General features: G+C 36.7%; 1 protein-coding gene and 1 long non-coding RNA gene across 3 annotated transcripts in view; one reads left to right on the top strand and one right to left on the bottom strand.

The window, feature by feature from the left end:
- Pdk1 (Phosphoinositide-dependent kinase 1) overlaps positions 1-25,217 on the top strand; it is a 384,329-nt gene that overhangs the window by 189,145 nt on the left and 169,967 nt on the right. The gene's annotated exons all lie outside the window — the stretch shown is intronic.
- On the bottom strand, positions 1,298-5,996 carry LOC105144912 (uncharacterized). 2 transcript variants are annotated; one of them, XR_015548092.1, is made up of 2 exons: positions 1,909-5,996; positions 1,298-1,385 (listed from the first exon to the last, which is right to left on the bottom strand). It is a non-coding gene; the product is annotated as an uncharacterized LOC105144912 (long non-coding RNA). The 2 variants fall into 2 exon arrangements; XR_845996.2 differs by having other exon boundaries at positions 1,919-5,996.

The raw sequence follows: 25,217 nt of genomic DNA, 5'->3' as shown, positions 1-25,217 counted from the left end.
AAAATTACTCAATTAACAAAATCATTGTCGAGTAGCGTTATCGATTTCTTAATCTCATAAACTATAATACTCTAATTAGTCATTAGTTTAAGAGGCAGAATGCCTGGAAACGTGGTCATGAGTTATAAAGCGAACGAATCATTATCTTGCCTTAAGCAATTGTTGTAAACGTCTAGATATTTAATTTGTGTAAAACAGGAAGGTAAAATAACTAATCCGTTGCACGGGAGAAAAAAATCTCATTAGACATTTACATTTATATTGTTTTCGTTTTTTTTACGTTGCGTAAGCTCGTCCATTTCGAGATCTTCCGGGTTTAACAGGAGATCTTACATCGTGCCAGCACGGTAGACTATTTAAATTTTCACAGGGATTAAATTTGTAATAACCCTACCATGGCGCATCTACCCTCCTTTCTTTAAAATGCAGCGTTTTCTTGCATGCGGGATTAAGAACGTCCTAGATTCACTGCATATTCTTTTAAATAATTAAGAGATTTTGAAGAATTGAGCTACAGGAATATATAAATATATAACATCGATCTTAAGGATATTATGAATAAATAATGTCACACTATAGCTTAAACTTTCGGTTTTGATTGAGTAGGGAAATGTGCGTTATTGAAAATTCAGAACCTGCGACGAGATAAAAGTTGGCACGAAACTGTCGGAGAGGAAAAAAAAAGTCGGCTCCAGGTAATCGCCAGGTAGTACATTCTTGGAGAGCAATGAATTTGGTATGTTGGCTCTGTATGTATATGTATACTTTTCTCTGAAAAAATATGTAAGTGGAACGAGGTTTCGTTGATTCTAATTGCGCCTGACTAACGCACCGACGGCACCTTGCCTGTTTAATTATAATTCCAGCCATCCCCGCGGAACTTTGCAAAGTTTCGGGTTACGTCGGGGAACGATCGTGGCCTCTTTCGCCGCAATCATAAAATTTAATAGAAATTAAATTATGGCGCGCCGTAGTGCAATATTTCGCGCCAATCTTCCTCGCGGATGAGAGTGGAAGGGAAGGGGAGAGTTACGAGGAGGAATGAGGTGGATGAGGAGAAGCAGGAGGAGGGTCGAGAGGAGAAAACGGAGAGGAAAAAAGCGTAAGCCGCTATTACGAAACGTCAAGAAACAATTATTATCGCGCCATAACGTGGCGTAGGCACGCCAATTAGGAGGCGCCAGTCGTTGCGATTGCGCCCAGTTTTTACGGTGCTACAACGGCCTTACATAATCTCCCTGCGCTCAAAGAGCTTCCGTAATTCTTGGTCTAATCAAGCTACGCCACTTCTTCTCTACCTGTTTGCTTCGCTTCTCTTTTTCATTGTGCTCTTCTCGTCCCTCCGGTTTTCCGCCTTCTCTCAGTCTTCTCTCCGTTTTTATTCCCTAAGAAAAATGACATTATTAACATCCGACGTTCATGAGCGAAGCATTCCTTAAAAGGTTTCTTATCGCACGGGGTTTTCTAGGGAATGACAATGTTTCCTTTCAGGAATGAAACTTATACAATTGTTTACTGTACGTGGGCGAGTCAGTAAATAATAACCTGAGAGTAATCATCTCATTTCTTTTTACTTAAACGATCACACAAAGTATTTTTGCACTCCAATTAAAATCACTGTCATTAATAATATGTTGTACATATTATTGATTTTATTGGCGTTGTTTATTTAAGAACATTATGGATATGAATTTATTCACAATTTTTAGAAAAAAGTAAATAGAAACGAAACAAATATTAAACGAAATATAAACATGTTTATGACAATATTTCTAAAAAAAATAGAAATTTTAATTAATACTTTAATTTTTATGAAATTGCATTGTTTAAAAGTTCGTAAAGAATATTTATTAAAAAAGAAAAAGATACGTTTAAAAAGGAAGAAAACGTTTGTTTACAATAATTTACATTTTCTCACCGCTGGCGTATAAAAACATCCAAATGAATTCCCAAGTAAATTTTCATTATCTTGATTAAAGGATAAAATTAATTAATTAATTTACTGATTTATCATAGATTCTTTGTTTCATAAAAAGATCCTCGTGGATAATTTACAGTTTATTTTTAGGCCGGAGATGAAAAAATAATTTTTCTCGCAATTCTTCCACTCGATTGAGTCTGATAACGTGGAATTACGACGTTGCATCTAATAATCTGAAATATTCGGTGGCATATTAAGTGCGACGCAGAAAACACTGAGGTCGCGGTGAAATCGCATAACGTCACACAACAATCGTGCTTTGAGAATTCTACGACCAGAGCGGAAAGTTTCTCGTCGCCGACTGGGTCGCCCTTCTTTCTCTAGTTGCGCGCAATTCCGTGACGTCGCGACAATTCCGTTGCCATAGATGGTGCAATCGGTGAGCTGCTGCGCAATTTGCACGGCGTATAAGCAGTCGTGTACGTGCACGTAGGTAGCGGTGTACGGACATGTACCGTGTGTGTACACGTACATGCATGAATGCGTGAGTGCGTGTACGTCGCAGCCAGTGGCAAAGATTGATGTCACGGGCCGACCAACCGATGATCTTGGCCCGGTTCCCACTGTCGATATATCGACGACTTCGAACGGTTCTACGTACGAACAAGTGTTTTTCATTAAACACGCATACTAATCCCTGACACAAAACTGTAAAAACTGTTTGCAAGCATAATTAATGTGATCAGATGTCCTGCTTTGGTTGTTTTTTTTTTTTTTTTTTTTTTTAGTTATCTCATTAAATATGTCAAAATATAAATAATTGTATTCACTGTTAAATTCATGTCAAATTATATGAAAAAATCAGGAATATTATAGATCACCATTGCTCCTTAATATGTCATTAATTTAATTAAAACAATGGAGTTACAAGAAAACGTAAGTTAAATTTGATTTAAATTTAGTTTATTTACAAAGTGCACACGTTAATATGGACATTGTTTATTTGAAATTAATTACAAATGTGGTTCGATTTTTACATTTTAATACATGGAAATTAAAAATAATTAAATGTCATTTTTAATTAAAGAATTTGGATTACCATCTAACAAGGTTTCTTAAAAATAAATTACGTTTATCTTTACATCCATATATTTTCCTTTCCAACATAAAATTGTCCTGCTTCGGATCCAAAGATGTTTGATCACATTAAGCATAATGCACGAGTTGTTTGACACGATGAATAAAAAATTGCCGGTGGCTAAATCGCTGCTTTTACGTTACACCGCTCGAATTTAGTCGTGTAATGGCCGGGGTATTAATTAGCATTCTAAATTACACCACGCGTATAATATTCTCGTAAGGTACCGGATAGGTAACATCGACGGGTTAATAGTTACGAGTTGAGCGACGGTGTGTAAAGATCCGCAAGTGTTCCCGTGTGGATCGCGGACAGGTTTCCCAGACTTTACTACGCAATTTCGAAACGACGAAGCTGGGATTCCACCGATCGGCGCGAGGATATTACCGATGAAGGGGGTCTAATCGGCCATAGGCGTCAATAGAAGAAAGTTTAACATCTCCCGTTCGCACGGCACTTTTCAAACGGTGAATCTCGACGTCACGTTTGCACGCAGCTAATCGCGTGCCGATGAATTCTCTTCCCGACGACCGCCTGATCGACGACAGATCGCGAACTGTCGTCGCGATTTCTAATTGCTCAACGTCGGTATCGCGTATTTTCAATAATAAGGCGGTGCGTCGGACAAAAGCGTGACGAGGTACGCGATTCTCGGCACACAGGTGCGCTCGGCCGTCCGTCGTTAATTAATGCTAATACGGCTAACGAGCGTCGGTTACTTTGTAATTCGACGACGGTTTAGCGGCGCGAAAACCGTTATCCAGAATTATCCGAGGATCTCTCCGTTCTTTCTCCTCGCCGTGTCTTGTCTCCCATTTCTCTCTTCCTGTCCTGCGGCACGCCGGCAGTATTGCGTGTAGAGGTGTGCCGAAAGACAAACAACCGCTACAAAGAGCTTCTTTAAAGAGTAATCGTTACTCGACGTGAGCTGTAGAAAGGCGTCGACTTCATTTTCCTCGACTTTCGTCCCCGTCCCTGTAAAGAACCCCTGCGCCTGTAAATACAATTAAATTATTTACGGTGAATTATCGTAAAATTTCAATAATTGAGGTCTTTAATTGAGAATCTGATGATTTATCCATTATTAAAATTGAAGAATTATGGTCCTAATATCGCCGTTAATTCTGTCCAATCTCGAATGATATTATATATCGGGATGAGGATTGAAATCTAACATTAATGGCGTCATTCTACATCGAGCTATTCACAGGTGTCCGTCATTCCAACGTGCAACCGTCATCTTCATTCGTCGGAATATTGACGCAAGAATTCCATAGACTGTAATCGGCTTTGGATTAGTAACATTTCGATCGCTCCGTAATCGGAATCCGATTTCGCGACAACTGGCGCACCGGTTTTCCGGCTGTTAACATGGATGCAGTATCAAATTCTATCGTGTACTGATGTATTTTATTTCAATGTTTGTTTTATCGTTTGATATAAATTTGGAAAAATATTGATAAATTTATTTGTCTCGATGAACGAAAATGAGAAATTAGATAGTTTCTTTAGCGAAGAAAAATATAAATCAGAATTTATGAAATAATTACGATATTTTGATGGAAATTGAGTCATAATATTGAAAGTATTATCAATAAAAAATTAGCGTTTATGAGTAAAACTACTTGATATTATTAATTACTTTTGGTTAATTAACTGATAAAAAACAAGATCATGATGCTTGATCAGTGAGTTTTGCACCGACGAGATCTTACCATTTAAGACAAGTCTGTAGGTTTAATTTCATGACCTCGAGATGTAAATGGGGTCTCTCCAGATTAATGAGTTATTAATGAAGAAATTGTATTTACCAGTGGTACACGGAAAGAAGCCCGTTTTGCTGGAGAATTTAAAAATTTAACTAGATACAGATCTGAAAATAATTTTGTTGGACCAAAATAATTATACAAAACTCTTTAATAATTGATGACAGCTGCAAGAATAATATTTTAACTACTATATATAACTACTAATCAGTTTGTATGAGATTACTAAATTTATAATGTCAAATTATCCAATATGGATTTCGACTCAATTAATTTAATTGAAACAAAGGAGTTAAATAATTTTCTCAAGAAATATAAAAATATATAAAATTATATTAAATTTGACCTAAATATCTGAATATAATTCATTATTTACTGAGTGTATAAATTATTGTAATATTATTTAAAAAAAAAAACAATTCAATTACAATCAATTAAATGAATTGATTTACATTTCGATAGAAATTAAAAATAACAAATTCTAAATACTTATTCAACTTAATAGATTGGGTTATCATTACTCCTTTGATATCTTAACAATTATTTCAATGGTTTAACAAAATTATTTTCAGATCTGTATCTAACTATTTTTGGATACTTCAGCAAAAAAGCGTTCTTTGCACGCACTTTGTGTGGGAATCATCGCCGGAATGTCGATTTACGATCGAACAATTGATTTGCGATCGAACCGGAAGCAAATCCGGCTCCCGGCGACTTGTGAACGCTCGAAACGTTTTGGATTCCTACAGTCGCACGTCACGCTTCACGTTTCACGCGCGTCTCGCGACACGTCCCATCCCGACACCGCGCTTCTGTTTCTTCGCTTCTAGTTTTTAATCGGATCGAGTTGACATTCCGCGCCAGCGATGACCGACACCGTTGACGGCGGCACGGTACTCGGCGCGCTGTCGTGCATCTGTTTGATATCCGATTAGGCGAGTTATTGCGGGAAACGCTGAAATAAGCGAAATAAAATGTAAACGCGGAAGGAGATAGCCACCGCACTGCGATCGCGTATCATAAATACGATCGACCGCTACAGTTTATTCCAATACGTTTGCATAAAACGGTAACTGGAAGACACCTCGCGAAGCGGCGCTTATCGTGATTGCAGTTACAATTTAATCCACTTCGTATATCGTTGCAATGCGCGATTGAAAGGGGTTTCAACTCAATAAAGTTGTCAAGAGGGAGGGTGAAGTGAGTTTACGCGTCGAGTTACCAGCTCGAGCGCGCGAGAAGAAAAAGAAAGAGAAGAAAGGAGGGGAGGAGAAAAAAAAAGAGAAATTGCACCGGCGATGCACGCGGACGCGCGCGTATATGCGGGCTCACAGGTCCGCAATAATAATTTACCACCTCTAATTACATCCACGGTACTTTCCCCCGAAGTGCACTAATAACCCCCGCCGGCCGGCAGCAGGGGCAGCTGCGCCGTTTTACAAATCTCGCATTTACATTTACGACTCGTAACTTACGAGGTAGCGGCTCGTAAAGGAGCAGAGCGTTAACGATAATTGCAACCTGGGCTACGTGGCGGCTACGTATATCGTTTCTGATAAATCCCGTCTTTAATTAATCCGCCAAGTCGCCCTGACTCTCCGCGCCAACTTTTCTTTTATGTTTGTTCGTCGCATCGCGAAGCATCAATTTCCGTTACGTAACGTACAATCGCGTTGTAACGGAGTCCTCAATATCAATATGAATATGATTTGTGATGGCAACGAAAGCGACAATGGAAACGAAAATGATCCAAGTTATAACCAGAGCACAGTTTACCGATAATTGCCCTTGTTCTCGAACAAGATTGCGTGGTCTCGAGAGGAAACATTAGCCGATAAATTGTTGAATGAAGAATAAAAGGTGTAGATCCGGAAGGAACAGGCAGGCAGGAGGAGGAAGTAATACGGCGATGTAATGCGACCCACGCCCGGAAAGATCATGTCTGTTTCGCGATGCGTCTGGCCTTGAATCGATATTCTAACGATAAAAAAAAAACCGAGGTACCATGTGTCGCGCGGTGTGGCGTCTAGACGAGATTGTAAAGAAGCTGCGGTCGCCAAGGCTTTAATGCGATTCCATCCTGACAACCACGGATGCACCGTTCGCGCTCTTCGCGAGCGTCTAACTTCCTCTCAGATTCTTTCGTTCTCGGTGCTTTGCAATCTCTCAAATGACACCGCCGTCTGGCTGTCAGCCTCCATCGCCAGGCTGTAACTGCCAAGGAAACGGTGTAGTTTTTTCTCTTTCTCTCCTTCTCATCTTTTTTTTTTTTACGACGTCCGGCATGACTTTCCACGCTAGTCTTTAAAACAGCGAGCGCATCTTTTATCTCGCGCACGATCGTTGATGCGATCGAATCGCGTGTTTGGAACCTGAAGGCGGAAGTTTCGGCGAGAAATGAGAAATATAACACGGAACATTTATTTTATACTTTTTCTTATAATGTTCATGAATCAATGTTTCATGATATAATAACGTTATATTTTATTGAGTGATATATGATTTCCTTACTTCAAAAGTAATACAACTTAAAAAAACGCGAGTTTCGAGTTGTTATGATGAATGAGTAAATATTATCCAAACAATCATTAAAATTAACTTTACTTCATAAAAAATCTTAAAAATTCTTGTAACTCAAAAAGTATGTTTTGGGTATGAAATATTAAAAGTATTAGTCAATAGCAGTAAAAAAATTTAATGATATTAGTTTGTGAATACTCCCTGAAACCATGAAAAAATAAAACAAACAATTTAACTTATAATGATTTTATGCAGCAAAATGACCAAATTTTTCTACAATTTCGAGAATATTTAAACGAATAAGTGGATCCAAATAAACTTTTGCACGAACATTTATTATTGTTTGATCATACATGTATAAAATTTGATTTAATTCTTGTAATGTCTCTTCCTCATCAAATTACAAATAAGTCTCAGATGCCATTTTACATAGCACAACAAGCATTAAAAAAGCAAACATTAAACAAACATTCAGACAAACAAAAAATTGAATAATTTTTAAACCAATAAGAGAATTGCTCAAATTTTACATAGGTGTTCAGACAATAATGGACGACAATTTGTGCAATTTTTGATAATGTTTTGAAATGTGACCCGTACATATTCTCAAAGATTGTTAGACTAGAAAATGACAAATAACATTCGATCATATTAAGAATATATCTTCGTGTCGATATTCGTGTGATTAATCAATTTTTTGTTAAAAAATAATGTGCCTAGATAATTTAATTTTGTGAGTTGTCACTTTTAAGACGAGGGAGAGATAGATTTACAATAGTGATGCAGTATTTTCCAACAAAAATATTATAAGAAAAAAAAATACGTGGATTTTTTTTGTATTTTAACGCAATCTTTAACCGTAAACGATATTACAAATTAAGCTTTACATCTAATTAAGACATCTGTTAAGATACATAAGTTAACTCCATATTTGTCTATTTTAATGTACATGTATATAGCATGTCCTGTGTGTTGCTTTTTTGATATATATATATATATATTGTATTAGCTCCTTCTATATTCAAGTCATCTCGGATTTATACACTTACTTAAATCTGTGCCCACACGTGTGATAATTGGATAAGAGAAGACCGATTTGGAAAAGCCGATTAGAAGAAACGGGCGTTCACCGTAATTCGATGGCTTCGAGGGTGCTGGCTAGTAATGTTGGCGCCTAAATTTCTGAAAGGGATCCCTGATGCGATGAGACTAGCCGGCCGTGAAGATAGGCGAGCTCACATATAAACAACGTCCGCGTGGCAGAGTCGCGTTGGAATGTGCACGGTGCAACAGTCGCGCGTGTGTGTACGTGTGGAAGAAATGGTAGCACACGCAAGCATTTGGTTTTCCACCCTAGGACTCTAGTCACGTATCTCGTACCTGGCTTCCGGGAATCACCCGGAGTCAGCTTCTTTTTCCCCGATGGATACACGTGCACTCGAGCACGCGTCGTGTCTTCTAATAGAATTTTGGATGTGCGTACGCAATACAATCTCGCGTTACGAAAGCGACAGGTGGCAGATGCGTTTGTCCAAACAATGCACCGTCAGGTGGGGGGGAGGGGCGGGGGGGCCGCGCGAATCTCAACCGATGCTCGCGAATTCAATCTCGCCGATCGTACACGCCAATCTCGTAAAATTCGATGGCTCGGAACGGAGGAACCGCAACTCGTGGATGATCGCGGTCTTGAGATATTCATACCGCGAGATACATTGTGCGGCGGTCGAGAAGATCGGCTCCCTTTGAGTCGTAACCTCCTCCCGTTCCAGGCCATCGAATCGCGCTTTCGAGATGTAATAACGTACATGTTCAACGGCCACTAACGGCCACCACTCTTCTCGACTAATGCGCGCGATGTGTACCAATGGCGCTCGGCGGCTTAATGGAATTCCATGTTCCATAAAACCGTGAAATTGATACTAAAAAGCAAATATGTACATACTGTAAACGCTTTCGACTGGAAGACGAGTATCACATTATGTATATTGCGCGGCAGCGGCTGGCCTCGCGCCGGGGAATCACCTGGAACCTCGCGGACCTCTCCGCGCGTGTATCCTTAAATGTATCCTTAAATATCTCTGTACGCCGTGTCCCCGAAGGATTTTAATGGGACTTTATGCGTTGTAAAACGATGCGATCGACGTTACGCTGAAACATGAATTTGGTTTTAAAAATCGGACCAATCGCGCCGCCTACCTCTCAGATCTTGTCCATCGATGAACTTTCTGACGACGGATATTCTGTTTTCGAGACGCCGAAATATACGAGTTTAGTCTTTTTCTCCTTCCATGTTTGTCTTTAAGGTAGATTTAATGAGACAATTATCTGTGTCGGAATCTTATCTTTTGACATTAAATACACATACTCAATTAATAAAAATGTATTGCATAAAAAATAAGCAGATACCTAATGACTACTATAAACGTAATAATAAATTATCCTATATGAGAAAATAAATTATAAGATAATGTAAGTTTTATTAAAAAGTAAAGGATAGAAATAAAAGTATGAGCCAAGCAGTTAACGGTGCGTGAATTGTCTATTTATCACTAATTATATATACGAAAGTGTAAGTATACTTAAAGTTACATTTCGACTTCGGTTTGGGTTCGGTTCTTTTCTTATTAATAATCTGAGATGAAAATTGATGGCGAGTCGCCACAAAGTCATCATAATAAAATACTTTTACAATGTCCATAATGTTAAAATTCTTATAGCAAATTTGATTAGACCCATTAATATGCACTAGTGTACAATAGCTTTAATATGCTCAATGCATCAAAGCTTTAATGCATCCAATCTCTTTATTTTCTATTAGACAATAAATACAGAGATGTAAGTTTTATTTATTATTACATATGAATAAATGGCATTTCAAAGTTTGTCTAACATCATCATTGGAAACGCCTGGGATGGCTATTACTCTTTACCTAGACTAGAATGTTATCGGCGCGCGTGTCTCTTAATGGAATGTCATGTACTATAAAGCGACAAAGTCGATACTAATAGGTAAATGCGTATACTCACCAGGGGATCTAGAGAATTATGAGCATCGAACGCGTTCCTTCGCAAAGCGCGACTCCTCTCGCAGTACGTGAATCCTTAAGTACTTGTATCGCGTAATTTCGTATGGAATTTTTCGCGAAACAACGAAGAGGGTATAATGGTCGAGATACGATAATATATTTTACATCCCTATGTCATGTTTCGCTTAAATTCGCAATTTAACGATGTTCCCGCTCTCTCGCGCGCGTGGATCTCGCACGGCGCTTTTAAGTATTACGGAAGCACCGAATTGGACATTATTTTCCCGCGCGGGTTCCGACATAAATTGACGCAATGTTACGGCACGTCATTTTTATCGGCTCGAGAGCGGCGGCGAGAGCGCCTCTTACCGCATAAAACAAAGCGGAATAACGCGCGAGCCAAGGCGCATTATCGAGGCGGATGCCGGGGATTCCGCTGTACAATTCGCGAGCCAGAGAGAGCAACATCGATATTCTCGACGGTAAGGGTGGGCGAGAGATGGAGAGAAAGCGAACGAGCTGCGTGTAGGTAACCGTAAACACTATAGATGAGAGATGCATCTTCAAGAGGGGGGGGGGGAGGGGAGGGAAAGGGCTGGTGATGAGGGGTAGAGAGGGTAGACAGACTGCGAAGAGAGAGAGAGAGAGAGAGGAAGAGGGAACGCAGCGCGAGAGGCCCCTGAAATTCCAACGTCGTCGGCCGCTTCTCGGATTCCTTTGTTTGGTCTACGCTTCGCAAGGGAGAAACGGATAAGAAACGACGTGCTGGAAGGCCGGGAGAGTTTCTCGACTCGTTGTCGGTTGGTGGTCCCCGCCATGGAGACGAGTGGTATGCGAGAACCGGTGGTCTCCGACGGTCCCGAGGAGTGGGACCTGCCGCGGGCTCCAACACCAGCGAGAGGGGATAAAACGGGACCCGACGGGGCCCCGACATCGAGGGGATATTGCAGAGTGGGGCATCGATGTTGAAACCGTGGGGGTCTTGTGAATGAATCTACCTGACCCCTCTCTCGCTTCTCGGCTCTTTCCTTTCCGACCGCAGCGAGACGACGCGGCGCTTTTGGTGAGCACTCCGATTTCAAACTGGAATTCTTTCGCCTCTCCTCTCTCGCTCGAGACCTCTCTCTTTCTTAACCCAACATTCACCTCCTCATCTCGGCTTTCTTCCCGTCCGACTCTCCTTTTTCTTCCTTTCCTTCATTCCATCGCCTCCTCAGGCACTTCTCGGTTTTGCGTTCGCAGGATGATCGAAGATGGGTCACGGAGATGAGACAAACCGCCCGCGTGGGAAGACCGTGCGAATCTTTGGCATGCTACACGTTTTTATTATCCGATGCAACAATGTTTTCTCAACATCTTCGTAATCGTTCGTTGTCTTTTTTTATTACGACAGTCATCAACGAATACCATCATCCGAAGTACCATCATCGCAGAATGTTGCTTTTACTGAAAACTATGACGTGCCGTAATTCGCCGATTTTTTTATCGCAAAAAAATCCGTTCGCTCGCAAAAGCTTAAATCCGAAAATTTAACCTTTCACCGCACATTGCACTCGCTCACGATTATACTACTTGATATCGCGGGAACTCGTATTTCTGCGTATTATACTCAGTGCGATTCTCACGCGAAGTATTATTGACTTTTTGCTCGTACTGTGAAACGGTCCTCTCTTCTTAACTAAAAAGGTGAAGTTGAGTAGGAGTACCCTCCTCGAGTTTAATGCGGTGATCTTCTGAATGAATATACCTGCCTGTGCGCCCTCCATGCGTTTCTCCTCTCTTTCTTTTTTGCCCCCGCCGGTCCTCGCAGCGCGGCGGCTCTTTTGGTGCACGCTCCTATTTCAGACACTGGCATCCTCTATTCGCTCGCTTTGCTTTTCCTCCTATCCTTTTTTTTCTAGCAAGTATCGGACTTCTCGGTATTCTGTTGTGGAAACGATCAAGGGCAAGGGTTCCGGCCGAGTAGTCCGCGTGGGCAGGGTCAGTACGAACGTGTGAACACAGCCAGAGGCAGATCACAGAAAGCACCTGTTGGTTGATAAACCGTCTCTCGCTTAGCCTCGTAAATTTCTCGACGATGCCCTCTATATGCATTATATTATACGCGATATACGCCCCAAAGTAAATTCAGAATTTCCTCTTCTTTAAAAAAATTATAAAATAATTATCTTATGCGATCATCATTATTACCTATTTGATATTTTAATTAAGGACGGTATTCATAATCCATTCTTATTTTAAGATCGTTTCGGATAATGTCTTAAGATGTTAATACAGTGCTATGATTACTTGATTGTGTGTACTTAAGACTATACTTAAGACAATCTTAAATATAAGAACAGACTATAAATGCCGGCCTAAGTCTTGAAATTTTGACAATACAATGTTTATTTAAATTTTAACAACAAGCTTTTGGTATTTCATTACTTACATTATACTTGTTTATTTGCAATGAAATATAATCTTGAAGTTATTAAATTAATACAAATTAATAACTTATTAAATTAAATTAGTAGTATTTATAGTTCCAAGATTAAGTCCGATAACAAGTAAAATGTCTATGTAAGCCTCCGCGGCTATTAGTGCGTAAATTATATAATCTTTAAGTGATAAGATCTAATTCGCAAACAATTAGATTGTACTAACCTAACAAAGTTGATTGCAGACGTTTCTATTCTGAATTTGAAGCCTCTTCAGTGGGATAATTAGTGAGGTCAAGTACAAACTAAAGTTATCAGTTACGTACGTATATATACCTATGTCCGGAGATTTGTTAAGACATTTAAGAGAAGATGATGCGAAAATTGTCTGAATTTTATAATTAAAAATGAATATTCTGAGACATTCTACTTGTATATTTATTTTAATATAATTTTTATTATAATTTTTCTAATAAAAGAGACTACTCTTTCCGAACTGTATCTTTATTCTGCCATATCTCCTTCATGATGAAATAATATGAAATTTGCTGATTATTTTTTCTTTAATGGGTATAACTGTTTAAGGTCATAAACCTCTCGTTGATAAATTTGGAGGTATGGCGTTACTTTTGATTTCTCGCCATACGCGTGAGAACGAGTCCTGGATCCATTTGACAATGTTCCCCCCGCGGCGCTTCTCTTTTCTTTTGGAGGTTCGAGGGCGCTCGACCTAATCTCCATTTTCCCAGTGTTACCGGCGGTGTCCCTTTCGAAATCGTGAATTATGGACTGGCACGTAAAGCCCGTGTGTACACGCGGACGAACCTAACTAAATGGTAATCGACGACGATTTATCTTCGGTCTCGGTCGCGCCTACCCGTTCCACTCATGCATTTCCATGTCAGTGTTCGATTCGTGTAAGAGGCATCTGCCACTTGTTGAACCGCTGGAAAACGGAGGAGCATTTAGCCGGTAATGGAGAAAAATTGGTAGGTCGACTCGAGACGAGCAGCTGTCGCGTAATCCCAAAGTCAAGGACTTCGTTTGGAGGGAACACATAAACGGACTCCTATGAAGCGTGTCACACTACACTACGGGTCAATGATTCTGATTTGATGCTCGCTTTTGATTTCTGAAACGTGAAATAGCTAGATAAAGGACGACATCTTCGCAACATCTAGTTTCACGATTGAACTATGACGTTAGTTCGCTCTATTCGCGTCTTCGTTCGATCTTCAAATTCCAATTTAATCATAGTCACTTCACCCTGGTCTCTCCTCGATTTCCAGTCGATACGCCTTTCCTTGATGTCCGTGGACACCATTGCGAGAATGACTTACCGGAACTTTCGTCGCAAAGTATTCTAACGATCCCTCTCTCGCGGGAGAAGTCCGAGGGGATCCCCTATTAAACAAACTTTTGAGTCTTATTAAAATTTTCCGCCGCGCGTCTTGCATCTACCTGGTGATGTCGCCCGCTCAAGAACTCCAGACGTTTAATTCCCGATAATTGCTACCACGGTCACGGACTCTGCGGGGCTCGACTTCAAATTACTGCGACTTCGTGCTTGCATCCTTACACCACCATCGCCGCCCTCGTCAGATATTTTCTCAAAGGGTTACCGCGTGCTGTCCGTACCCACGGCGACGCATCCCGTTAAGCCTTGTTCGTAACTGTGTTTACAGAAACGTGGCGGAATATATAAAGCTGCCTTCTTTACTCGAAGCTGGAAAATTTATGGTTTATGCTCAGGCTTTGAGAAATATTGTTTCTTCTGTTCAGTCGAATGTGTTAGCAGCGAGAACGGAAAGAGAGATAAAAAGAGAGAGAGAGAGAGAGAGAGAAAATGGAGTCGAGAAAAGCTGAGGAACTTGAAAAATTGCCTACGAGCGAGCTCGTTCTTCCGTTACGCTATATCGCGGAAGAAGGACGAGTCGTTATTGCAGAGATCCAATGGACCCTTCGAAACCGTCGCCCTTTTTTCTTCTTTGACCGCCTCTTAAAGAGCATCATCTCCTATATGTCACTATTCCGGGAAAGCATATCTTGCACGAGGAAAAAATGACATGGATGAATGCCTGATTCGTTCACTCGTAAACTCGTTTTCCCGCGTAATTCGTCACGAGGTGCACTGAAATTACCGAAACGCATCGTTGACGTGTTTGTGCGGAAAATATCTTTATTTCGGAGTAAACGACGAATTTACGAGGGAGAAAAATTGTATTGAAAATAGTTTTATTTTTCTCCCTGTATCCTCTCTTGTTTTATTATTTAATATTTACTAACCAAATAAAAATTGTTGGTTTAAAATAACTTGCATATATTGAATTTAATATCATATCTTATATAAAAGTGTCCTGCAATTACCGTTTATAAAATGGTATTTGGCATACTAATCATAATTGAAAATCTTAAGAAAATTGCGGAAAATGTTAACATCGCACTCTTGTAATTACGCATGCTTATAATTACGCTAGACACGATCTGTTGTCTGTTCATTTTTACAATATAGGCAATGTTGATTTCACTACTCAGTTGATTTTGTTTTAAGATTTTTTAGGTATAGATGTATATATGTATAATAATCAGCTAACATTAAAAAAATAATTATTAATCGTAAATTTTAATTGTTACGTATATGTATATATATATATATATATATATATATATATATATATTCAAATTATTCAATTTTCAAAAATTACAATTTAAAAATTTAATGAATTATTTTATTCAAGAATTATTAATATCTATTTAAAGAATACAATTTGGTTTTTTTTAATTAAAAAAATATTTATGGGAATATTAATTTAATGTTATTATGTTTACTTTAGTTATTTAGATAGAAGAGAAATTGTGATTTTAATGTATCAAGAAAAATGAAAATGTATATCTACCATGTATTAATTTTATTAGAAAGTGATTAATTACTTTTTTAACAAAGAGAAATTTTATTTAAATTTAAATATTCTTAAATGCAAGACATACACTAGTGAATATGAAATTCTACAAGTTTCTGCTTCTAGATATAAAAAAAAGGAATAACTGCTTTTTTGCATTTTAATATCTAATATATAGTTGTTACTACATTTCCTCTTTTAATACTATTATACAAAAGATTAAAGTTTTATTTGCTTTTCTATAAAAAAACATAATTGGTTGAAATTGCAAAATAAGTGATTTAGAACACACTTCAATTGAAAGTTAATAATTATTTTTGAGTGAAGCAACTAATAATTACGTTTATAATTATTATTTTTGTAACTCAATTCCTCCTTTAACTTTAAAAGGCTTATAGTCAATTGCAGGAATCTGAATTAAAAATTAAATAATTCGCGCGTATGTAACAATTAATTTTTTTCTACAATATATATAATAGTAATACATGTCTATTAAGAAATACTATTTAGCATCTCTTAATCGAATAAATAGTTATCTCATTCAATTTTAAGAAGTCCACAGAATAAAGCATGAATCCTTTCATCAAAATTGATTTGGAATACTCGGTATATTCGGCACAAATATTACTTGCGTCAACACATAAAATATTTCGTAACGGTCGGTCGGCGCGCGGCGTTTGGCGTTTGTTATTGTAGTGCGCGCTGCGTTTACCAAGGCCGCTTTGTTGTTATCATTCGTTCGACGAGACTCGAGGCGCGTGCCGCTGCCTTGTATCGTCACATTATTCTTCGCGACGCGGTCACGACGAGTAGCTGTGCGAAACACGATCGTTCTCTACGAATAATTAGATCACACGATCGACTCATTTCCACCGGCTAGACAATATCCTTTCGTTTTATCAGACCGAAGACAATTGTTCGTCGCAGACAGTATCTATTTCCGTGCGATATATTCATTTCAAGTAGCAATCGACGACGGGGAATAAAGATTGTGATATCTGCACAACATTAAATTTATTAGAAAATAATAAATTAATTTTTATGTTGCAATTAAAACGAATATAAATTTTATTTAAAGGACTCGCATTAATTATATGGAAAATTAAATTTCGGTGAAATGAGATAGTTTTCGTATATAATGTAATTTATGAACAAAGGATATATCATAAATATGAAGCTCAAAAAAGGAATAGGTTTTTATACATCATATAACGTGGTTCAATAATAAAAATTAAAAATAAAAGTTTAGAAAGGCTATGAACCAAAAAATAATAATATAAATGTGTAAAGGAAATAAATATAATTATCAGCAAATAACTAATCTAAAGCAAAGAGATCTAAAGCAAATAACAGACATTGTTTCGAGCCCGATCGGATCATCTTCAGTGTTTCATGTTATAAAACATATTTAAATAGAACAGATAAACTAAATTAATGTACTTAAATTAAACAGATCAACTAATAAAATAATACAAAAAACATTGTGCTTATGACACTTTTTGTTCACTATATTATAAAACTTTCTCTAAAACTTTTAGAATGAACCTCTGAATAATAAAATCTCACTCACAGATTGAAAATTAAGTCGCTCTTTTTTAAAACTGACTCAATTTTTACTTTTTAGAATGAGAGATTTCTACTACAAAGAATTTAGAAAATACGTTATATGTGAAAACTACCTCATTTCATCAGGATCAAATATAATATTTCCATATAATTACTATGGAATCCTTTAGATTTAACATTAATCCTTAACTGTAGACTCACTAGCGGATGTGGCGATATTTAATTCTCCGGAACTGATACTGAAATTTGTGACACAATTACTGAGTTTATAAGATACATTTAATTTATGTTAATTAAAACTAATTTGGGGAACCAAAATGATTTGTACAAAAAAGAATGAAAAAAAATATTAAGTATATTTAATAAGAATAATTAATTTAATAAAAAAGAATTGCAGATGTAATATAAAGAAAATTGAATTATTTGGCATTTTTTACAAAGAGATTTATATAATTGGATCAATAAACTCAGCTTCGAAAAATTAATTTATAATGCCTAAATTTGAATTGTCTCGCGTCGTGCTTTAAAGTTTCATCGAATCAACGTAATTCGAATGTTATTTCAAAATTGACGGAGTAGTAGACGAATCGTTGAATTGTATGACACGAAGACTGCCACGCATCAATTCTCGGTAAACGCTAATATTTATGCGTTTAAAGGATAAAGGGCGTTACGCGTAGAATTTCAGTTGTATATTTTCCTGATTTTGTAAAACGCGTATTGTGCTCAATGCATCATGTTATCCTTGCTTAACATTCAGTGAATAAGAATAAAATAATACATCATGCGCATTGTGTACTTACAGAACTTTAGCCTTTCAGACGGTTCGTCGCACATTTAAATTCAGTTAGACGCGACCAATCTGAATTGCGTCGCGTCGCGTCGCGCGATACCGGCGTGATATTAGCCGCATCAACGCGCGGTTGGCAATCTTGATGTACTCGAGTCACCCGATAGGAAGCCATCTTAATTCTAAGGAGTGAAATGGAAGGACAGTAGAGCTTTCCTGATGCGCTTTCCTCGTGTTATATACGTCATGTCGCGTGTGATTAGTTTGAGGAGTGCCGTGCAAACTGTCGCGCGATCGTTACAGTTCGGTCATTAGTGCGCGCGCGTAATTAACCGTGTTTTCGCCGGTGATGCTTTTGTGTGTGTGTGTGCGTGTGTGTGTGTGTGGAGCGCGACGAAGCAACGTGAGAGAAATGGCTGCTGGAAAGACATCGGGCGACAGCGAAGTAATCATGGGGTGAGCATCGTTTGTTTATCTTTTACTTTGCGAAATTTATAGTTTCGTACAGAGACTCGGACCGAAATTACATTATGGATTAAAATTTCGGCTGGTTACGATTAGCAGTTTTTTTAACGATGCGTGTGATCATCACAGATATAAATTAAAATATTATATGAAAACCGAAACCGAAAAGAACCGAAATTCAAATGATTCCGGTTACGGTAAAAGAATTGGAATCAAAAGTTAGACTTAATCTTTAATTATTTAGCGAAATGTTAATTGCGCGCTACTCTAATCGCAATGGTCGTATTTTACAGATCAACGCAATTTCAGCAACTCCGCTGTTACGCATTGTATTGCGAATTGAATTTTATTTTGATTTGAGACGATGGATTCTTCTTGAAAGCTGTAAAAGACATGTACATGTAGTGAGTGTAAAAAATATTTTCACAGGAGATATATTTTTAAAAGAAATCTTATTTTTAAGAAGTAAATATTAATTATCAATTTATTAACAAAGAATAAAATAGATTGTATGTTTTCCAAAATCATTTTACTTAAAAGGATGTGATAATATAAACGAAATAGCTTCGCATGTTCTAAGAACATGTGAAATTCTTTTGTTTATATTAGGACAGAACATACTCATTATGTAAAATTGCTAATTAATGTTTAGTTTCTAGGTTTTTTTATATAGTAAAAATTTCCTCTGTATGAATAGTTTTTACATTGTATATACGCAGACATGTATTTCTATAAAGTCTATATTACAGATTCTGAAAAATCTATATGTACTTGACTTCAAAAGTGACATATTAAAAAACGTAATTATTAAATGATTATCATAAATGACTAATTACAGTAAACATTTAGTAGAAGGGAGGGGGAGGCAAGTTGGCGACTTTTCTATTAAACTGTTATAAATCTTTACGTTAAACTAATGAGAATAACCTCTAATAAAAGTTATTTCATGTGAAATATATATGTTAAAGAGAATATTTCTACAATAAGGAAAATTATTTTACATTGGAAACTATAAATTATTATTTTAAAAAGTTTGAATTTTTTTATATCGTTAGTTTGTTTCTTATTTATTATTTAAAATTTGATCGAATAAACTACATTTCTTTCGACTTGAATTAATATTAACAATACGTTAGAATATTAAATAATGATTATAAATATCTTGTCTTTTATATATACAATTTGAAGAATTTTATATATTTCACACGAAATCGCTCAATGGATACAGTATCTTATAATTAAATAAACGAACGGAATTGAAAGTTATAAATCTTTTTACGATCGCGGATTTTTATTTCCATGATTGAAGGCTCATTAAAATGCAAGGAACCACATTTCACTGGACGATCAACCAACGTATATATGTGCGCTGATCGGTTCAATAATTATCAGTTTCACACGTCCTGATTCTGTAACAATCTTTTCTTAAGTCTCGGTTTCCCTCTCTGTACCATGTCGTCTGGCTTTTTTCTTTTACGGTTGATTGAGTTTATAATGTTTTCCTGTTTACTACCGATCATAAAGTACAAGCACCTTTCGATTATACCTTTTAAAGAAAAAAAATTTTACGTTACATATTAAGAAAAATGCAAAATTAAAAAATGATAATACCAATAGCGCATTATATAATGGTATGTCAAAAATACATATTTTATACATAATGTCGTCAGAATTTAAAAAGAAGTGAATAAATACTAAATTATTACAATTATTAATATGACAAGAATATACAATTTCCCTGATATAATTAGATAATTACTTCAATTTAGATAGAAATAAATAGTGATTTACTCTTATTATTAATAATCTCGTAAGCATTTTTTTTTAACATTTTACAGAAATATTACATATATTTTAATACTGAATAACTATTACAATTACGTATTATAATATATTATATAATATATAATATATTATAAATACATATTACCTAATTATATTTTTAATTACATATAATTACGTACGTATTCATTATCAGTTTGTTAGTGGAAAATGTGTATTTTCATTGTAACATAACACAAACTGCAATTGAAATTTTCCTCGCGACATGTTTCATTCGACAACAGGATGTAACCTTACATCGCTCGTGCGTAACTGAAAATCATTGTTGTTCCTGTTACAATCTATCGATGGAATCATCGAATCGTAAGCGCTGTTTACAGGACGTGACGTAACGATTGTACCATTATTTCCGGTATTACCTTCGTATGGTTACCTTCATGTTTCTTTTTCTTTCTTCTTTTCTTTCCTTCGGGTGATTCACGACAGGATGCATTGGCTTGTCAACAGCTAACGGTACCAACGACGCATGCCACCGTAAAAGAGAGAAAGAAAAAAAGACGCTCGCTTCCTGCCTGCCCCTTTCCGCAATTTCCGCGTAAGAATCGCGAGTGATTAGCATTCCTGCTGCGGCGCGCGCGTCCGACAATGAGAGGAAAATAATTAAGCGATGGACGATAATTAAACGTTGAAACGTATGCCGCCTAGAGGCGCGTTTCTTTTGTCGACCCTGCTCGAGCACGAAGCTGTTTATTCTGGTGCACGAGCTAGTGTTGCTCTTAACTCTTACATCTCATATCGGTCATAGACATATCGGTCTATGACAGAGTTATAAGTATGCGCGATACTATTTTCTCTTATGAAATTGACACGATTCTCTGTACTCTTGGAGTATCTTTATTGCTCCCTTCAGATACTTAATTTTATTTATCTAAAGATATTAATTTTTCTTATACTCTTTATTCTTTGTTTATATATTTCTATTAAGCCGTTTTACTTTTCAATAATATAAATCTATTTGCTATATACTTCAGTACTTATTGTAAGTATATTATGTAAAATTATTAATTATGAAGTATTTTAAAATCATTTGCTTTATTAGAGAGATTAGAATGAAAAAAAAAAACAAAAAACAAATCTCTGAATTTCTAAATTCTTTTTTTCATGCATAGGGGAAAGTTATTAAGGTTTAACAAACTTAAATCTTCATTACGACCCTCTTATCCTTGAAGTCTTGTATTTTGTAAGTTCTCATAATCTCGAAAAGAAATCAACAATGATAAAACCTGAGACATAATTGAAAAACACAGGTAATATGAACAGGGAATAACAGACACATTCCAACCTATCAGAAACCATAAATTCTAATATTTGTTATGAAATCTTGCTTGTTTCTATTGCCTGGTTTTCAATTATATCTTGGGGTCTTATCGTTGCTCTTCTTTCCAAGATTATGAAAAAGATTTATGAATAAGAGGATTTAAGTTTTCAAGCCTTGATAACCTTTCCTTATGTATGAAAAAAAGAATTTAAAAATTCAGAGATTATTTTTTGTTTTTTTTTTTCCGATATCAATCTCCAACAAAGTGAGTGTTATCTAATGATATCTTTCCAAAGAAAAAAATGGGACTGATCCGGTCGGCCGAACCTAAAACAACAACTCATTTTTGACTGATAATTTACTGCACGCTGCGGAGGTTCGGTGCCTCTCGTTCCGAATTTCCGAAATGATCAGGCTTCCTAGAAGATCGTCGGACATTGCCAGACGATCCTTTGTGCCAATACGATTAAAAGAGCCACCGCCCCTGTTTCTCTAGATCTGACACCATTGGCTATCTACTTATTTTTTGTTAGACTCATTCTTTAATTTAGGTTTATCCTTCTAGCAGAATTTCTTTATTATTATTTTTATAAAGTTTCTTTGTCCTTACATATTTGAAGTCTCGTAAAGCAAATGCTAAACGAAGAATGAAATCTTCGCTTTATAAATCGACACATATATGACCTGAAGGATCTTAAGAATCTTCTCACTTAAGAATTTCTCACTAGGGAGGTCAATTCATACCTTTATATCTTGACAAATAGTTTTCTTACTGCGTAGTCTGTTGTCGTAAATTCCCAGGCAAAAATCATGTTTAAGGTTCGAGAAATAAATGGAATTTTATTTACCATGCAAGTTTTTATAGTTGAAAAAACTTGTATTTCTTATTGAAATTCTATTATCGTTTTCTATAGTGTCTCCATTCAAAACTTCGTCGACGTTAATTTTAGTGAGTTCGTCCCAAGATAATCGGCTGGCGCGGGCGATGTGGACGAAGAAAAAAGACAAACGACCGAAGAGGACAAATCGTCGTGACTCTGACGTGACAGTTGTTGTAAGAGGTTGTTATCGCGTCGTCTAGCCGCAGCAGATATTGTTCGCTTAGTTCCTGGTGCACGTCCGCACGTCGCGTGTTACGTCAATGCGGAGACAAGGACCGGAAATTAGGACTGTCATGTACATTAAATGATAGTAATTAATGTATTAACAAAAAGAAAAGATAAAAAAGTGGATTTTCCGCTTCTCCTCTTGTTTTCATATTAAAAAAGGAGCGAAATTGCTTTAAAACATGTAAAATATTTTGTTTTATATGTTGTTTATTAACTAAAATTAGCAAATTTTGCAAAAAAATTTAAAGTGGTCTAATTTTAGTCAAATTTATTTTCAGTTCTTATTACTCATTTCAGATTTTTATTCAGATAATTATAATTATTAACCATTACAAGAATTCGATATTAGCTAATTTAATACTAAAAAATAGCGATTAACTCATTTTCTAAAAGCACTGAACAATAGTATTTTGAATATTCTAAATAAATAGTTAATTATATCTTCCAGTAATAAATTTCTAAGGAAAATAAAAAAAAATACGATTCTTTTAGCTCTTTATTTTGAGTGTGCATCAGATGTACCCTTATTGCATGAACCATTTATGGAAAGGAAAGGACGAATACAATTACTTCGTTAAACATCACAAACTCTGCAGTTGACTCATGCTTTCTTCTTTCTTGTTTATATCGTAATCACCGAGCCTTTACGATTCTTTTATTTTTAATTTGGCCTTTGTCTTTCGCCGCACGAGCGGCTAACCATCGCTCGCGATCGCCGTCGGCGATTCTTGAAAATAATTGCGTTACTCCTGTATTCGACGTATCGCAAACTTGAATCGATACGCGGGGCCATACCTCGTACAGTTACGTACCGCTTAAGTTCACCATGCAAAATTTCGTCTCGTATAATTGGCTCGATACCGTTAATTGCCGTGACGCTCGACTTTAGACATCTTCGGCTGTCACGCGCGAAGATTGTCACGACGAACAGAAAAGCGAAGGATGAGAGAATTAAAGAAACGTTGATACCGTCGTTCTTGCGTGATTTCGTGATTAACGAAACTCAGACTTGATTAGAATGCCAGACGGGGAGATGTGGCAATCAATCGAGATATGTTTAACCAACGTGTAGCATATTCATGCGAATAAATTTGGCAGAAAAGTTTAACCTCCAAGCAAAGAAATCTCGCGCAATATGTTAATTCATGATAATAAGGCTGCTTCTTTTATGATTCCTTTTTTTTTTTCACTGCACGACGACAACTGCGAGGCGTATCTATTTGAAGATTTGGTTAAGCTTTTTCCGTAATACGAAACCAACGTGAATGCGTACGGAGGAGACCGCTTTGCAATTTTAACATTAGTTAAGGTCACGAAAACGTAATTCTAGGAAAAGTACAAGAATATTTACCAGCTGCTTCGTATTTTTCGTTTCGCGATGCGCCGATATCTATTCCATGCAAATCCGTACGCGCTTTTTGCACAAAAACACGCGTTTACGTGGTCGAGTTTGAACTCTAGTGAAAGAACCCGCATGTTCCTCTCTTTGGATGCTTCTTTTCTCTCTGCGCCATCCTTTTGAGAATGCGAAGTAGGAGAGTGCACTCGAACTTTTTGGAACTAATAAATATTCTCTAGATAAGATATCTTTGCGAAGGAAAATGGCTTTCGTCGAATTCCTCGCTCCTAATTTCGATGCGCCGCATTTCACCGACCTGGCCGACGCCGCCTTGGGAAAAATCTTCCTCCGGGCTCTATTATGCGTGACGCGATTACGAAACGCCGCATGCGTCTCGTAAAAATGTCGCTGGACACGTAATACGTTTGTGATAAATATTCCAGACAGAAACTCGATGCCGTTCGGACAATTCAATTTGTTCCGATCATTTTGTTCCGATGCGTTCCTTTACATCTCTCTTCTCTCAACGAGTTTTATCAAACGACCTGATCACTTCTATTCACTTCTGTTCATTGATGTATTATGGAGAAATTAAAAAATCATAGAATTTTCTTAATTTCCCTATAAATTTAAAGTAGATGTGTGTATATATTAGGTGTTGGAATTAATTCGTAGCGTTTTTTAATGAAAGAATGTTATTTATTTCACATGAGCATTAAAAAATACATTAATGAAAGTACTTCCCATCACTTGTAAAACGCTACGAATTAATTCCAACATCTAATATATATATATATATATACACACGTGGGATGACCCACGTAATGTGACAAATCAATAATTCGGAAATACGCACCGATAATAAGTGCTAGGATTGAAAACAAGGGATTCCAATTTCAAATTTTAGTACATGGAAAAAGACTCTGATTGCATTAATTGAAATTCTCATTAAAAATGATGAAATTGAAATTTTCTGATTGAATCTATTATAATTCTAGTTAAGATAATTAAAATTCTGATTCATAAAATCAACATCTTCTCGTTTATTTTCAACCAGAAATTTTTCTCAGAGTAAACTCTGTTAATTTTTCCACTGGTTCCTACAATATTTTACTATCTTTTGATCGTGCCTTGGTACTTCTTAATTCACGCGTTAA

The sequence above is a fragment of the Acromyrmex echinatior genome, chromosome 18 (genome assembly GCF_024713525.1).
Source record: "Acromyrmex echinatior isolate Ae372 chromosome 18, ASM2471352v2, whole genome shotgun sequence".
NCBI lineage: Eukaryota > Metazoa > Arthropoda > Insecta > Hymenoptera > Formicidae > Acromyrmex > Acromyrmex echinatior.
The sequence above is the reverse complement of the archived record's forward strand: the minus strand, read 5'-3'. Positions and strand labels throughout refer to the sequence as shown.